We start from the raw sequence: 15,160 nt of genomic DNA, 5'->3' as shown, positions 1-15,160 counted from the left end.
TGGCGCCAACAATATTTGCAGAAACAATTTTTGGATGTGTTTCAAGCTAAACAGATTTTATTGCAATATTTGCCAAAATATTTTTTTTCCAATTTTTCATATCTATCATCATTATAATTCTTATAGATATTTTTTTTCAATTTCTTAGTAATAATGAAAAATTCAGTCTATTTTTTTATAAAAATTCAATACTATTTGAAAATTTTACTCAAACACCTAAAATCTAACAAATTTTATTTTTTATGAAACATAATTTCTAATAAAAATGCACATAAAATTATCAGGAATGTAATTATTTTATTTAGTATGTTAGCAATTCCCGACGTCCTTGGCAGAAATAATTAGACCCTTTTTTTTGTTTGGCCATTAGGGTAGACAACCCCGTGTTAGTGTTGTCCGAAAAATGATAATTTTTGTCAATTTTTGCAAAAAATAATCCGTGCCATTTATCAGAATTTTGCTTTCTTGGACGCAAATAAAAGGTCCAGCCATATATTTGAAAAGGTCGTATGACCACTAAAAATGCGGGTTTAGAGGTCTCGGAACCAAAGAGACAACTTTACCAAACATATCTCCAAATTGTGATGTTTCATTAACTGGATTTCGACATATGATTTTTTGAAAAATTCGGTGTAAAAGGCGCGGGATCATGTTTTTTTAATTATTGTTTTTGCAAAAATCGTCCAAAATTACAATTTTTTGGACTACCCTAATGGCGAAACAAAAAAATACGGATCGAATTATTTCGGCAAAGGAATCGCCACCCAAATTTTGTTGGAATCTTCGTGTTTCGTGGGAAATTGCTGTTGTACTAAATTATTACATTTCTAGAGCTTTTTTCCGCTAGGTGCAATCAAAAATGTTTTGGCTTTCTGGATGTTTTTGAATACCCTTGACGCAAAGCAGCTCCAAAAACATAAAAAAAAACAAAATTTAAAATTTTCGTTCATTGGATCATTTAAAAAAACTCCTGATATTGTAAAGTTCTTTTTAATAATTTATAGTACACACCCTAGGTGTACGTTAAAAATAATGTTTGATTAAGTATTAATATTTCAAATAGATTTTTTTAAGAACCTTGCCACAATCAAATAGAAGCCAACTCTTAATGATTCAGAATACTTTGTATAACAATACTTTTTTTAATTTTTTTTTGTTTTGTTCATGAATTAATTAATATTAATTAATTTGCTCAGAAAACTTAAAAAAATGCGGTATAAAACAAAAAAAAACACCTTAAATATTCAAAATTAAAGCCTAGTTCAGTTTCAAAATTCAAGATAAAGTGAACTTTGTCCTCAAATTTTTATGCTTAATTTTCTAAATATTGCAGCAAAAATATCACAAGAAAATCAGAGATTCGTTGTGCATGAGCTTGCAAAATATCAAAAAAAAATATGAAAGTGTTTATGTAAAATACGAAAATTTTAAAAGGACTTTCTTTAAACACTTTCGAATGTTGATTTTAAAGTCATTTAACTTTATTTTGAATGAACTTCTTAAATACCTTCACGTATACCTATCGACTCAGAATCAAATTCTGAACAAATGTTTTGTTTGGATGATTTTCATTGTTAAAAAATTTTAATACACATTTGTATGATCCGGGTTCGCAACGACTGATTATTTTTAAATCTTTCTGGTTTTGGCGAGCAGTCTTGTCGAAAAAGAAAAACAGATTTTCTCTACTTCACCGACGTTTCGGCCTTTATTTTGAGGCCTTCTTCAGGGGGTTTAAAGTTGTCTGTTTCTTGTCAAAAATGTTTTAGTCCTATTGTTAAACTGTCCTTTACGTTTGCTGCACATCAATGTTTAAGGCCGAAACGTCGGTGAAGTAGAGAAAATCTGTTTTTCTTTTTCGACAAGACTGCTCGCCAAAACTAGAAACACATTTGTATGTACAAAATATTCAAAATCGGTCATATGATTCGAATTTGCATCGTTCACCATTCAATGTTATAAGGTGTGTTTTCCTTTAAAGTATTCTACACAATTTGATCGAAGGTCAGCAAGTAAATGAATGCCACATGGTGTTCCTTTTTCTGTGCGTCCACCACAACATCGCAATTCGAAGCACCAATCAAAAACTACTCCACAACTTCCTCGTGAAAGCATGTCGAATCTTCCGAACCATTCACCAATTCCCACAGCCCACTGCGATCACCGAAAAAACAAAACTAAAACACAAACACACCAGAGTCAAAAAGTCACAATTACACGCGACTGTCCGTCCCGAACTGATGCAGCTCGAACCAGCCCGCAAATAAGTCAAAGAGCAACAGAAAGAAAACAATTTGCTACCTTAAGCAAACGAACTATCCCAGACACAAACTCACACTACAGAAGCACGCTTGGAATGGCTACAAAATCAAAACAAAAGAGCTTCTTCTCACTTCTAACAAAACCGCCACTAAACGTGCACCGTGACAAAAACAACAACAACTAGGAAAAAAAAAAGTTCCGACGAGATTCGGAATCTGTTCCGCTCGCTCGCGCCTCTGTCCACCTTTTTGCTCCTCAACCGGCCACGGTAAAAACGCTACTGAGCGAAATCGCCGCGGACGATCCTCAGTTAAGGCGAACCCGACCCGACCCGACGACGATGTAGAACACACGACTGAGCAACACCACTGAGCTACACGACAACAACGAGGTTGAGCTACACAGAGCAAACATCGCGGCTTCGGAAGTTGGCGGTGCAGCGATAGTACAAGATGAGAGAAAGGGTTGATTTGGGGAAAATTTGACCAAATGTGAGCACATTTCAAATTTGTTGAATGAAAAAGACGTCACATAACCTCAAACTACGATCAAAAGTCAAAATGACAACCCTCTACCCTAACAGAACCACAGAGGTTCGGCACGGCAGACTACACAGCAATCAATCCAAGCATGCATGCACGCGTACAAGTATTCTGAGAAAGAGCTCAAACTGACCAACGAACGATGACGTAGCGGTGCTGAATCGTGTGGTCTTCATCGAAGCAAGCCGGCTTCGGAACAACAGCTGCATGCAGATGTTGCTGAGAGAAGAGAAGAGTACTCTCTTGTTGCTCACGGCTTGCTCAGTTGAATCGATTGGACAACAAGACCACTTAGTGGTTGTGTTGAAAGTGGTCAGTCGGAAAATGGGTTGCTGTGATTTAAATTGTGTCAAATTTGTTTTAAGTTGTTTTTGAAAATGACGAAACAAAATCAAATTTGTTGCAAACTTGTTGACAAACCAATCTTCGCTGTAAACATCCTGCAACAGATCCAGGTGTTCTCCAACTTCTTCGTGGATCATGGCACGTTGACCGCGTAGATTCCAACGAGATCAAACCCGCGGTGCTGAGAGGAGGTGTCTAGACTCTAAGCTCAACCGAGTCAACAACATAACTGGTTATTCGTGATCGGTGACGCAGTTGAACGATTTAAATAAAAAAGTATCAAAAACATATGATGGAAACGTTCGGCGGCAAGTGTACGAGACTTACCCTTGCACCAAAGAGTGGATAAATAAGTATGCTTCAACGTACACGACTGTCGGAATATTCTAGACGTACGAAGCATAAATATAATTGAAGGGCACGGTTGCAGCAGAAGTGGCCAGCAGACATGGCGTGGAAGTTCATGGAATGTTCGGAAAGTGATTTTTTAAATAGACAGGTTTGATCGACGGATAAATTAGAGATAAAATGATGGTTTGGATTAGTAATTATCAACGAATTTTTTTAGTTTTTAGTTTTTAGTTTTTAGTTTTTAGTTTTTAGTTTTTAGTTTTTAGTTTTTAGTTTTTAGTTTTTAGTTTTTAGTTTTTAGTTTTTAGTTTTTAGTTTTTAGTTTTTAGTTTTTAGTTTTTAGTTTTTAGTTTTTAGTTTTCCCGGGCAGACGGTAATAACAAAATTAATAATATTTCAATAACAAATCCTGTTAAAATAACAAAAAGTGTTATTATTTTATCCTGAAGTTCAACTTCAAGAAGAAAAAATAATAACAGTTTCTGATAAAATAACAAAATTTGGTATTGAAGTGATATTATATTGAAAATGTTTAATAACACGCTAATAAGAAGAAATGTTATACATTTCAAAAACTCTCCTAATAACAAAATTTGTTATTCGTTCGGTATACTGACGTAGAAATAAAATTACCATAAATCGCACAAATGGAAAAGTTTCTAAGAGTCCATAACACAATCTGTTATTATTTTTTCTTTTGTTAAATATGTTTAGATCTTTGGGATAATTTTGTCTAATTTCATCGGGGCCATTATTTTGGCCATGAAATGGGGTCCTTAAGCTAACATTATTCTAAAAAGTTTAAATTTTGAAAGTTGATTTTTTTAAATAATTATTTGATAGGGACTTTTCTAAAATTGGCTAGAACTATGGGATAATTTTGACCAATTTCGTCGGGGTCATTTTTTTGGCCATGAAATGGGGTCCTTAAGTTAAAATTATTCCAAAAAGTTGAAATTTTGAAAGTTGATTTTTTTAAATTATTTAATATACCCCCTAAAGGACTTTGTATAAAATGGTTAGAACTATGGGATAATTTTGACCAATTTCGTCGGTGTCATTATTTTGGCCATGAAATGGGGTCCTTAAGCAAAAATTATTCTAAAAAGTTGAAATTTTGGAAGTTGATTTTTTTTAATTATTTGATATACCCCCTAAGGGACCATCCATAAACCACGTGGACACTTTTTTGGTAATCTTGAACCCCCCCCCCCCCTCGTGGACAATTGTTCATACAAAAAAAATCTTTTTTGCATGGAGCGTGGACAATCGCCATAACCCCCCCCCCCCCCCCTAAAGTGTCCACGTGGTTTATGGATGGTCCCTAAGGGACTTTGCTAAAATTGGCTAGAACTATGGGATAATTTTGACCAATTTCGTCGGGGTCATTTTTCTGGCCATGAAATGGGGTCCTTAAGCTAAAATTATTCTAAAAAATTGAAATTTTGGAAGTTGATTTTTTTAATTATTTGATATACCCCCTAAGGGACTTTGCTAAAATTGGCTAGAACTATGGGATAATTTTGACCAATTTCGTCGGGGTCATTTTTTCGGTCATGAAATGGGGTCCTTAAGCTAAAATTATTCCAAAAAGTTGAAATTTTGAAAGTTGATTTTTTTAATTATTTGATATAACCCCTAAGGGACTTTGCTAAAATTGGTTAGAACTATGGGATAATTTTGACCAATTTCGTCGGGGTCATTATCTAGCCATGAAATGGGGTCCTTAAGCTAAAATTATTCTTAAAAGTTGAAATTTTGGAAGTTGATCTTTTTAATTATTTGATATAACCCCTAAGGGACTTTGCTAAAATTGGCTAGAACTATGGGATAATTTTGACCAGTTTCATCGGGGTCATTTATTTCACCATAAAATGGGGTTTCAAGCTGAAATTATTCCGATAAAATTAACTTTTGAGAGTTCATTTTATTTAAATTTTGTTATATTCCCTAACGGAATTGATTTATTTATTGAGAATTTTTGAAGTGTGAATAACAAAAACTGTTATTATTTTCACAGAGCCAGGAAGTCGGAGCTGACGTTGAAGTTCGAGCTGGAGTGAGACCTCGGAGACTGTATCGGATTCATCAAATTTTCAGCAACTTTTACTTGGAGTCGGAATCTGTGAAGTCGGGTATTTTTGGAGAGCTGAACGTCATATCCTGCATCCAGAGTCGGAGTTGTCTTCATAGTATGGATTTAAAGTCGCTCGAATGTATCCAACTCTGCAGCCCTGACTAGTACAGATGAGTTATGGCAACTGCAGGTTGATTTGCAAATTACAAATAAACCAAAACAATAACTTTTTTGGCTATGGAGACAAACCAGTTCAATAACATTTTTTGTTATTATGCTGCTCCACCTCTCCGCACAAAATAACAAATCTTGTTATTCCTTCATGATTCCTTCTGTGTTATTGGTTTGTTATTGCAATAACAACATAATAACAGTTTAAGTTATTCTTCGAACAAATCTTTGTTATTGATTTTTGTTATTTTAACAACTAATCCGATCATCCCAATAACATATTTCGATCTTCTCACAATATCAAAAACTGACCTTCTCAAGTTATTTCCGTCTGCTCGGGTTTAGTTTTTAGTTTTTAGTTTTTAGTTTTTAGTTTTTAGTTTTTAGTTTTTAGTTTTTAGTTTTTAGTTTTTAGTTTTTAGTTTTTAGTTTTTAGTTTTTAGTTTTTAGTTTTTAGTTTTTAGTTTTTAGTTTTTAGTTTTTAGTTTTTAGTTTTTAGTTTTTAGTTTTTTGTTTTTAGTTTTTAGTTTTTAGTTTTTAGTTTTTAGTTTTTAGTTTTTAGTTTTTAGTTTTTAGTTTTTAGTTTTTAGTTTTTAGTTTTTAGTTTTTAGTTTTTAGTTTTTAGTTTTTAGTTTTTAGTTTTTAGTTTTTAGTTTTTAGTTTTTAGTTTTTAGTTTTTAGTTTTTAGTTTTTAGTTTTTAGTTTTTAGTTTTTAGTTTTTAGTTTTTAGTTTTTAGTTTTTAGTTTTTAGTTTTTAGTTTTTAGTTTTTAGTTTTTAGTTTTTAGTTTTTAGTTTTTAGTTTTTAGTTTTTAGTTTTTAGTTTTTAGTTTTTAGTTTTTAGTTTTTAGTTTTTAGTTTTTAGTTTTTAGTTTTTAGTTTTTAGTTTTTAGTTTTTAGTTTTTAGTTTTTAGTTTTTAGTTTTTAGTTTTTAGTTTTTAGTTTTTAGTTTTTAGTTTTTAGTTTTTAGTTTTTAGTTTTTAGTTTTTAGTTTTAGTTTTTAGTTTTTAGTTTTTAGTTTTTAGTTTTTAGTTTTTAGTTTTTAGTTTTTAGTTTTTAGTTTTTAGTTTTTAGTTTTTAGTTTTTAGTTTTTAGTTTTTAGTTTTTTAGTTTTTAGTTTTTAGTTTTTAGTTTTTAGTTTTTAGTTTTTAGTTTTTAGTTTTTAGTTTTTAGTTTTTAGTTTTTAGTTTTTAGTTTTTAGTTTTTAGTTTTTAGTTTTTAGTTTTTAGTTTTTAGTTTTTAGTTTTTAGTTTTTAGTTTTTAGTTTTTAGTTTTTAGTTTTTAGTTTTTAGTTTTTAGTTTTTAGTTTTTAGTTTTTAGTTTTTAGTTTTTAGTTTTTAGTTTTTAGTTTTTAGTTTTTAGTTTTTAGTTTTTAGTTTTTAGTTTTTAGTTTTTAGTTTTTAGTTTTTAGTTTTTAGTTTTTAGTTTTTAGTTTTTAGTTTTTAGTTTTTAGTTTTTAGTTTTTAGTTTTTAGTTTTAGTTTTAGTTTTTAGTTTTTAGTTTTTAGTTTTTAGTTTTTAGTTTTTAGTTTTTAGTTTTTAGTTTTTAGTTTTTAGTTTTTAGTTTTTAGTTTTTAGTTTTTAGTTTTTAGTTTTTAGTTTTTAGTTTTAGTTTTTAGTTTTTAGTTTTTAGTTTTTAGTTTTTAGTTTTTAGTTTTTAGTTTTTAGTTTTTAGTTTTTAGTTTTTAGTTTTTAGTTTTTAGTTTTTAGTTTTTAGTTTTTAGTTTTTAGTTTTTAGTTTTTAGTTTTTAGTTTTTAGTTTTTAGTTTTTAGTTTTTAGTTTTTAGTTTTTAGTTTTTAGTTTTTAGTTTTTAGTTTTTAGTTTTTAGTTTTTAGTTTTTAGTTTTTAGTTTTTAGTTTTTAGTTTTTAATTTTTAGTTTTTAGTTTTTAGTTTTTAGTTTTTAGTTTTTAGTTTTTAGTTTTTAGTTTTTAGTTTTTAGTTTTTAGTTTTTAGTTTTTAGTTTTTAGTTTTTAGTTTTTAGTTTTTAGTTTTTAGTTTTTAGTTTTTAGTTTTTAGTTTTTAGTTTTTAGTTTTTAGTTTTTAGTTTTTAGTTTTTAGTTTTTAGTTTTTAGTTTTTAGTTTTTAGTTTTTAGTTTTTAGTTTTTAGTTTTTAGTTTTTAGTATTCAAGCTGTTTTCATTTATTCAATTAAATTGTTTACCTCATATTCCAGACACCCAAATAGCTCATTAAAGTCCAAACTATAATGACCTCAGCACACAGAGAAATCTCAAAACATACAAAAAAGAACAAAAATGTTTTGCCGGTACAAAAAGACATTTAGCAAAGGCAAACGATCACAAGCTCCAAAGCTTCCTTCCTTGTGTATCAAATCACTTACCACCACGACAATCATCATCGTAAAATATTTGCCCAGTTTATCTTTGTGCAGACTATTTCAACATTATGTGTCATTAAAGTCTTCAGTTACTTGCTTAGATTAACCAAGTTCTAACAACAGTCAAGTGAATCTCAAATAAATGTGTTAAATTCCTAGAAAAGACAGTTTAACTACCACAATGACAATTCAAACAGAAAGTATTAATTACATGTTTCCATAAAACCTCCCTTGTAAGTGACAGCTAAAACCAATCAATTAGAAACGGCCATTACTCACCCTCCCCCAACCTCATCCATAGAAGCTACTAATCGTTAAATTTGCAACGTTTTTCAATAAAACCCTACAACTTGATCATCTTACCGATCGCGAGTGTCACTAATTAATAAAACACGATTATTATTTTGCGCTACATCATCATCACCAAACTGTTGTCGAGAGTCGAAAGATAGTAAACCGAGGTTGTGGGGGAAAAATTACCCTCCTAAATGGTCGTACCCTTAACCTCGATGAGGTTTGTGTTTTGCCTTCCTAACTGAGGTAAGGCTATAATCCTGCTCTAAAAATGAACTTTCTATTAAAAGCTCCTAGACCCACCTTCATGTATACATATCGACTCAGAATCGAAAACTGAACAAATGTCTGTGTGTATGTGTGTGTATGTGTGTGTATGTGTGTGTGTATGTGTGTGTGTATGTGACCAATAATGTCACGCAGTTTTCTTAGCACTGGCTGAACCGATTTTGACCAAACCAGTCGCATTCGACTTGGTTTAGGGTCCCATACGGTGCTATTGAATTGTTTGAAGTTTCGATAAGTAGTTCAAAAGTTATGTATAAAAATGTGTTTTCGCATATTTTCGGAAGTTGAATAAATGGCAGTAAACTGAACCAAACATCAACATGTTATACATCGTTAGTTAGGTTGAAAGACCTTTCTAACGAGTCCAAAACATTGAAGATCTGGCAACCCTGTCTCGAGTTATGACCTTTTAAGTGATATTTATGTACTTTTTTTAAGCCGGATCTCATTTAAATATATGTAAACTATGTCCGGATCCATCATCCGACCCATCGTTGGTTAGGCAATTGAAAGGCCTTTCCAAAGAGTCCAAAACATTGAAGATCTGGCAACCCAGTCTCGAGTTATGACCACTTAAGTGATATTTATGTACTTTTTTGAAGTCGGATCTCACTTAAATATATGTAAACTATGTCCGGATCCATCATCCAACCCATCGTTGGATAGGCAATTGAAAGGCCTTTCCAATGAGTCCAAAACATTGAGAAAATGACAACCCTGTATCAGGTTATCACCACATTGCGTTCCTTTTTTTTTTGGATCTCAAAAAAACTGAAACCACTCATATTACCCAGTTTTGGTAAAAAGTGAGGAAGGCATCAACCACATAGGTGGATTAAGTTAGTTTTTTTTCTCTTTACCTTGGTGTAGTAGAATCCCCCTTCCTTCTGAGGCTCCACCAGCGGCGTGGGGGGTGTTTATGACTTTAACGGCTCAATCAACCTGTAATCTTTGTCGATGAAGTCGATGCCGCCACTACTGAGAGGTTCTAATGTTCTCAGTTCTGAGATTTGCCAGGGGGTGACCGGAAGTTACTGCAGGTCAACAAGTCAGAGAAGTTTAAGATTGGTGATAAAGTTGATACATTGTTTGTAGGTATAGCTGATCGTTGATCAATTAGCACCAAGTATAGGAAACTATTGTTGATTACTAGCTATAAACTCCCTCGATAACTGAAGGCTTTTTGGGCGGCCAAAGTCCATCCAGTTACGATCCATAGTTTTAACATTTCAATCAAAAAGGTGCCTTGAAAGTCCAGTCCAGTTGTTTATTTCCATTAAAATTTTTAAGGATTTTAATAAAAACAATCTTTCCGATTTTCCGGCCGATTTCGAAACATAGACATTAACTTTGAAAAATAATTTCAACGGCCTAATTGTGCAGCTAATACATTGTTCAACTCTGAAAACTAACATCAAAGAAATTCCTCAACAAAAGACTTAGAAAGAATCATAACTCAAAATAACTTCAAAAGCTTGTTCTTTCAACCCATTGCTTGACAGCTTTATCGCACCCTCTGCCTTACCGACCAAACTGAAAGTGTTCATGGAAGCTTTTTTGCTAAGCAAGCTTTTCAACCCCCTGATCGTAGAAGAAGCTTTTTACAGTGTGATGCAAAAGTATTCATTCAGCAACAAAACAATTCTCCCAAAAGCGAAAAAAAAAATTCTGCATGATTTTTTTGAAAGTTTCCATCTTTTTGAACTTGGTAAAGTAGTCACAAAGTTTAAAACTACCCCCTAAAGCCGGTTGCGTAAAAATTGACATTTTTGGAAGCTAATAACTTTTCGGGGAAAAAATCCTAAAAATATGAGCCGTCATGTTGAATTGATTTTGGTAGATAAGTGGTGAATTTTCTAGAACTATTCCGTTGGGGATGAATTGTCATAAATTGATCGCGGTAAACACTTGTCCACCAAAATTTTATGTGTGATCATTGTGGTAGATGATTTGGAGGATTTTTTGCGAGTTCGATGCTAAAGTATTATTTTAAAAAAAAATCTACCACGTATCAACCAAAATCAGTTCAACAATACGGCTATGGTGTCTTGGGGAAAGTTGTTGCAAATTTAATGAAGATCCTACATTCGAGAGTTGGAATGAATCAAACAATTATTACGCCCTCTGTAGGTATAAAAATGAAACAGTTGCCTTTCTCCATACATTTTACGATTTTTCGCAAAACACTTTAAAGGCTTCACAGAAAAAAAAATGAGGGTAATATTCATCAGGAAACGGTGACAGATTTTGTGTCGAAATTAATGTGTAGTATTACATCAGGAATTGATTAATATTCATCAGTTTTTGATGGATATTCATAAGGTTCACATTTTTACACATTGTTTATGTAATATTACTCAAAAAAAAGAGGTAAAATTCAACCTACCAAATTTTCAACCTTCCAAAATTCAACTTTTTTTTGCTGTGTTACTGCGATGGGTTACCGTGGTCAGAATCAGCTCAAATTTGGAATTTAGCCTAGTGATGGGTCAATATTCGATTCCAGAGGGTATCCGGACTTAGACCACCCTACTGTTCATTCAAATAGACTATCAAAGTTTAAAAATGATACCTTGGGAACGATTTTTTAGATCGATATTAATTATAAAAAAACATGCATTTTAAAAAAATAAGTTTTTTTCAAAAAGTAGGTAAAGGTGTAGGTGTAGGTCAGGGGTGCTCAAAGTTTTTGTAGGCCGGGCCAAATTTGAAGCTCAAATGAGCTTGCGGGCCAGATTTACAAAAAATAGGTTATTAAAAAAAATAAATTACGTTTTTTCAATTTAAAAGATTTAATTTCTGTTATTTGAAAAAAAATCTATTCAAAATAATAGAAACCACAAAATAACGGTTTTCTATCGATATTATTGATTTTATTGTTTTATGCATTTGAAAAAAAAAGTTTTAAGCTGAATGTACCTGTGTTTAAAAAAAAATGTTTTTATGTTTCGAAAATGGTGACAATACATGTTGAACAATTCATCTAAAGGCGTAATTTTATCTATGAGTTAAGTGTGGCTAATGAAAAATCGTTGGGAACCAGAATTTCAACAATTCAATGAAAAAAAATGTTAGAAAATGTTTTAAGCTTCCGTTTAGTTAAACTGCAATCATTACTTGTGATGAGTTCGAATCCCGAAGGAAGTGCTATGTAAGTTTGAGGGTCAGTTCATAAAAGGGTCATTATTTGCATATTAATAAAGAAACCTTATAAATATTTTTGGAACTATTACAGAATTCTACCTAAGTCAAACTTGAACGTTTTTTAAATATTTACAAAAATGTTTGATGAACAGTTTTGACGATATAAACTAGTTTCACTCACATTGAAACGTGTAAAATTGTTTTAATTATAATTTTGTTTAACAAATTATTTGTATCTTAAAGTGGGGCTCAAAATATTAATAAATCATAAGATTTTTTATTAGCAAAAAATAAAAAAAGATTAGCATATAAAAGTTTAAAATAAACCTTAATTTTGAAAAAGTGTAAAATCACTTTACAAGTGGTCAACGGGCCATTTTACATGATCATTCAAAATGGGTCCGCGGGCCACAAAATATCACCTCGCGGGCCACGTTTGGCCCGCGGGCCATACTTTGGTCACCCCTGGTGTAGGTAAAAAAAAATCGATAAAAATATTTTTTTTTATGTTTAAGGCCGTTGCAAATATTTTTCAAAGTTTATGTCCCTTAACTCTGGCCAAAGTCAAAAAGGGAGGGGGAGGGGGAAATAAAAAAAAAGAAAAATTTAAATTACTTGTCCAGGTTTCAACTTTTCAATGAAAAAAGTGTTTTCAAATGCATTGTACAGCAGAACAGTTGTTTAGCAATCATTAGATTTCAAAAAATCTTAGTTTTGACGAAAAACATATTTTTTGCTGAAAACAATATTTTTGCATCAAAATTTTACAAAACTTCAAAATATTTTTCAACTTTTTCAATCATAATCAAAGTTAGTATTTTAAATTGTTTTCAGTTGATTACATGTCTAAAGTTTATCGAAATTTTGAAGTTTTTTGATTTTTTTTTGTTCAGTTCAGTTCAGTTGTTTTGCAATCATTAGTTTTCAAAAATGTAATATTTGACAAAAACATAAATTTCAGCGAACAAAAACTTTTGCGGTACTGTACATCGATAATTTCCGAGAAATCTATAGATTTTTAAATAAATTCAAACATGCTTAAAACAATTCTAAACGCAAGGATTTTTTGAATTGTTTCCAGCTAATTCCCCAATTTTGAAGAAACGGGTCCATCTTTATTAATTTCGGAAAATATTTTTTTCAAGTTTTCCCAGTCAATTGAACTCAAACAGTTCTTAAAACTTTTGACAGAATTTTTAGATCATGCATCCTTTAAACCTTAAAATGGTTCAGAGTGACTTTTTAAATAATTTATTATGTTTAAGTCTACCTATTCAATGAAGATTTTTAAATAATAGTTCAAAAATTTTAATTATTTAGCTTTGCTTTGTGTGTCTGTTAAGGTTTTGAAGTCGCTTTTTAGTTCATTTTTGGTCGAGCTAATGTCTAACAACCACTGAATGTTTAATCTCCTTAAGTTTAAAATATGTTTTGTCATGTGCCAGACAATGATTTGGCGTTAAAATATAAAGTAAAATGTTTAACACTCTATATTTTTGTTTATAAAAATGTGATGAAGAAACAAACGGAAAACATATTTTTTTGGATGTTTACATAGTGCACCCCAGACTCCAAAGCCTGATTGTCCGAAGATTGAATGGGACTTAAGATAATCGAATCATAATCCAAAAATAGATTATTTGTTTAACCCTCTACAACCCAACCGCGCCTTTAGACGGGCTTTGATTTTAAAAAATCGTCAAAAATCAATTTTTCAACAAATTATTGATTTTTAAAAAGCACTGGAAAGAAGAATTATTGAAATTTTAGAAAATTTTGAGTTGGTAGTTTCACTTGTCTTATGTGACTTTGCCAATGTTTTTGAAAATGTCATTTTTTAGAGGTCAACTTTGGCTGTGTTTTTCACTAACATTTCCTATAGTTTAAGTAAAAAGAAGTGTGCAGTATTTTTTCTAGTGTCACAGACTATGCCTCTATGCATTTTTTTAACAATTTAAATGATAATGGTGCCATTTAATAGCAGAAAGTGTGAAAAACAAGCAAAAAATTGAAAAAGTGACTGTAAATCCATGAAAAAATTAGATGTAACGTGATCTGGGGCGAATCAGGACTTCAGTCTGAATAGGGACAGCAGTTTTTAGAGCACTTGAAGCTTTTACATTTGGAAATGGATTTACACATTTTGTTGGTCTGAGTCTGCTCTAACCGAAACCAACCAGAAAAATCAAAATATTGTGCTCCATCATGGTTAAAACTGCTGTCCCAATTCACCCCATGTGTCCCGATTGACCCCAGTTTACGGTATGTAATGTTATACTACCAAAACAAATATAAATTAAAAAAGATAAATGCAAATAATAGAACTAATAATAAAACAAGAAAAACATAAAACAAGAGAAGTACAGTTTTTCATAGAACAATAGTTGCTCAAAATGACTCAAAATAAAAATGTTCGAAATAATATTTGCGGCAGAAGAGTGTTAATCTTCTCATTTTGAACACGATCTCAAAATCGAAAAAAAAAATTCAACGAGTTTTTGATGTTTAAAGAGCATCAGAAAGAAGAACTCATTGAATTTTTGAAAATTTTAGGGTTGGAAGTTTCACTTGTTTTATGTGACATTGCCAACGTTTTTAAAAATGAGCAATTCCAGCCCAAAACAGGAATTTTTCAGGTACTTTTTTCTCGACCCTCTCCGATTTCAATGAAACTTTGTAGACATGTTATCCTACGCTTATATAAGCCATTTTTATGTATATGGAGCCAGTTCCACACGATAATGACATTTGAGAAGGGCGTAAGTGTTTTAAATATTTTTGTAATTCGGAATATAAATATTTCTGTATCTCTAAGCCGTTGCATCGTATCAAAAAGTGGTCAAAGACAAACTTGTAGGAAATTTGACGGGCTTTTCGATAAAAATACACTGAAAGAAAAAAACACTCAACTTTTATGAGATTTTTTGATTTTTAAGTTTTAAAGTCAAATTTGAGGGGGAGCCCACGATTTTTTTTTGTTCAAAATTTTTGTGAAGATAGCCTAAAATGTTACAAAAAGACTCACGAAAAATGCAGGATGGAGCATCTCACCTAAAATATTACAAAAATCATTTACTGAAACTTTTTTTTTGAAAAGTGCTCTAAACGTCAAAATTTTCAAAAACCGAATACGGGAATCGATTCTCCAGACAATTTTACATAAAAGTCTCCATATTGACCATTGTCCTAAGTCCAATCCTTGTGAAGTTACAGCGGTTTTAAAAATAAAAATGTTGAAAAAATAGGTTTTTTGATGGTTTTTGGCAATTTCTATATGACAGACTTAATTTTTCAGTCTCGTAAATATTTTTACCGGAAAGCTCGTCCAATTTCCCATAAGTTTGTCTTTG

The sequence above is a fragment of the Culex pipiens genome, chromosome 2 (genome assembly GCF_016801865.2).
Source record: "Culex pipiens pallens isolate TS chromosome 2, TS_CPP_V2, whole genome shotgun sequence".
NCBI classification, from domain to species: Eukaryota; Metazoa; Arthropoda; class Insecta; order Diptera; family Culicidae; genus Culex; species Culex pipiens.
This window is presented reverse-complemented; position numbering follows the sequence as displayed.